Below are 3,401 nucleotides of genomic sequence, written 5' to 3'. Positions count from 1 at the left end.
GGGACTGGGGATTGTAGGCTGGGGGGACTGGGGATTGTAGGCTGGGGAGACTGGGGATTGTAGGCTACGGAGACTGGGGATTGTAGGCTGGGGGACTGGGGATTGTAGGCTGGGGGGACTGGGGATTGTAGGCTGGGGGGACTGGGGATTGTAGGCTGGGGGGACTGGGGATTGTAGGCTGGGGGGATTGGGGATTGTAGGCTGGGGAGACTGGGGATTGTAGGCTGGGGAGACTGGGGATTGTAGGCTGGGGGGACTGGGGATTGTAGGCTGGGGGGACTGGGGATTGTAGGCTGGGGGGACTGGGGATTGTAGGCTGGGGGGACTGGGGATTGTAGGCTGGGGAGACTGGGGATTGTAGGCTGGGGGGACTGGGGATTGTAGGGCGGGGGGACTGGGGATTGTAGGCTAGGGAGACTGGGGATTGTAGGCTAGGAAGACTGGGGATTGTAGGCTGGGGAGACTGGGGATTGTAGGCTGGGGGGACTGGGGATTGTAGGCTGGGGAGACTGGGGATTGTAGGCTGGGGAGACTGGGGATTGTAGGCTGGGGGGACTGGGGATTGTAGGCTGGGGATTATAGGCTGGGGAGACTGTGGATTGTAGCCTCGGGGGACTGGGGATTGTAGGCTTGGGGGACTGGGGATTGTAGGCTGGGGAGACTGGGGATTGTAGGCTGGGGAGACTGGGGATTGTAGGCTGGGGAGACTGGGGATTGTAGGCTGGGGATTGTAGGCTGGGGAGATTGGGGATTGTAGGCCAGGAAGACTAGGAGAGACAATGAGAGATAGAGGTAACACTGGCCTCTATGTCCTCAACCTGGTACTACAACACAAGGCAAAACTGACTTGAACCATTTCAGGGAAATTGGTCTGACCTTTGTTGAAAGAGCGTTTCTCCACTGTTGCCCTCTGCTTTCCTCCCTTCAGTGTACTCCTTTTTTCTTCCCAAAGACAAACTTCTCTTTTTGGAGAAACTGGTAATGTCCCTCTCCTCTCTCCTCCCTTTGGAGCAATTGCTCCCCATCTCTTTCTCTCAAGTCTCAATCTACGGAACATGAGTGAACTCATGAAAACATATTTTTGTATTCTTCAGAAGTCCAAATGTCTAAAACGCCAAATGTGTACTGAACCTTACCAAATTAAAGACAATTGCTGTTACCTAGAAAACAGTTAGAAATATATTTTACTATTTTATGTATTTCAAATCCATTCGAGTTTGATAAATTGTCAATAACACTTGACTTTCTGTTCCACCACATCAGTAGCACCTAAATATTTGGTTCAAGAAAGATTTATTTCAGAAGTTAATCCAAAACAAACATAATATATTGTAATTATTGAAAGAAGATCCTTATCTTTCTGGTAATAGACATTTACTGCGGCGTCACAGTCATGTCGTCCGAGTTTGGCTGGTGTAGGTTGTTATTGTAAATTAGAATTTGTTCTTAACTGACTTGCCTAGTTAAATAAAGGTTCAATAAAAATAAACGTTATTGTGTGTGAGAGAGAGAGAGAGAGAGAGAGAGAGAGAGAGAGAGAGAGAGAGAGAGAGAGAGAGAGAGAGAGAGAGAGAGAGAGAGAGAGAGAGAGAGAGAGAGAGAGAGAGAGAGAGAGAGAGAGAGAGAGAGAGAGAGAGAGAGAGAGAGAGAGAGACGAGACAGACAGACAGACAGACAGACAGACAGACAGACAGACAGACAGACAGACAGACAGACAGACAGACAGACAGACAGACAGACAGACAGACAGACAGACAGACAGACAGACAGACAGACAATGAGTGAATGAAAATGAAACAGAATGAAAGAGAATGAGAACCACTATCCTAGAGTGAGAATGAAAAGGAAAGAGAACCCTCCCATCCTGCCAGATGTTTATCTTAGTCTCAGAGCACAGTAGGACTGTAAGCAAACAATCTCTACAAAGGCCCCAACAGTACAGAGTTCCAGATGGCTCATTGTTTGGCTAGTGCACTTTTTATATTCTATTTGATGTATTTTAAGTGTGCAGATATTAGTTATCTGGGTAGAAAATACTGTTCCTTTTCCAACATTCACTGTTTTTCTAAGTATACAAAACACATTTCCTCAGTATTCCCCTAACTGCTGATAAACAGGATGCTGCTTATTTCCTGTTCCAACAACACCTACTCTCCTCTCAACCCCAGACTGTCGCCATGCAATTTCTTTCCCCAAAAGCTCTCTTACATAGGCAGTATTCACATTTCCTCTACCTCAAGATCTAATTAACATTTCAATTCCTGATCAAATTATAGTTGTGTCACATTTTCCCACAGCACGCACTCGCTCACTAAAGTAAAAAAAACTGAACAAACACATCGCCTTCCCCGTGGCTCAGTTGGTAGAGCATGGTGTTTACAACACCAGCATGGTGTGTTATACATACTGGCCCTTCCCCGTGGCTCAGTTGGTAGAGCATGGTGTTTACAACACCAGCATGGTGTGTTATACATACTGGCCTTCCCTGTGGCTCAGTTGGTAGAGCATGGTGTTTACAACGCCAGCATGGTGTGTTATACATACTGGTCTTCCCCGTGGCTCAGTTGGTAGAGCATGGTGTTTACAACGCCAGCATGGTGTGTTATACATACTGGCCCTTCCCCGTGGCTCAGTTGGTAGAGCATGGTGTTTACAACGCCAGCATGGTGTGTTATACATACTGGCCTTCCCCGTGGCTCAGTTGGTAGAGCATGGTGTTTACAACGCCAGCATGGTGTGTTATACATACTGGCCTTCCCCGTGGCTCAGTTGGTAGAGCATGGTGTTTACAACGCCAGCATGGTGTGTTATACATACTGGCCTTCCCCGTGGCTCAGTTGGTAGAGCATGGTGTTTACAACGCCAGCATGGTGTGTTATACTGGCCCTTCCCCGTGGCTCAGTTGGTAGAGCATGGTGTTTACAACACCAGCATGGTGTGTTATACATACTGGTCTTCCCCGTGGCTCAGTTGGTAGAGCATGGTGTTTACAACGCCAGCATGGTGTGTTATACATACTGGCCTTCCCCGTGGCTCAGTTGGTAGAGCATGGTGTTTACAACGCCAGCATGGTGTGTTATACATACTGGCCCTTCCCCGTGGCTCAGTTGGTAGAGCATGGTGTTTACAACACCAGCATGGTGGGTTATACATACTGGCCTTCCCCGTGGCTCAGTTGGTAGAGCATGGTGTTTACAACACCAGCATGGTGGGTTATACATACTGGCCTTCCCCGTGGCTCAGTTGGTAGAGCATGGTGTTTACAACACCAGCATGGTGTGTTATACTGGCCTTCCCCGTGGCTCAGTTGGTAGAGCATGGTGTTTACAACACCAGCATGGTGTGTTATACTGGCCTTCCCCGTGGCTCAGTTGGTAGAGCATGGTGTTTACAACGCCAGC

The sequence above is a fragment of the Salmo salar genome, unplaced genomic scaffold (assembly GCF_965601325.2).
Source record: "Salmo salar unplaced genomic scaffold, fSalSal1 ptg000468l, whole genome shotgun sequence".
In the NCBI taxonomy this organism is placed as follows: Eukaryota; Metazoa; Chordata; class Actinopteri; order Salmoniformes; family Salmonidae; genus Salmo; species Salmo salar.
The sequence above is the reverse complement of the archived record's forward strand: the minus strand, read 5'-3'. Positions refer to the sequence as shown.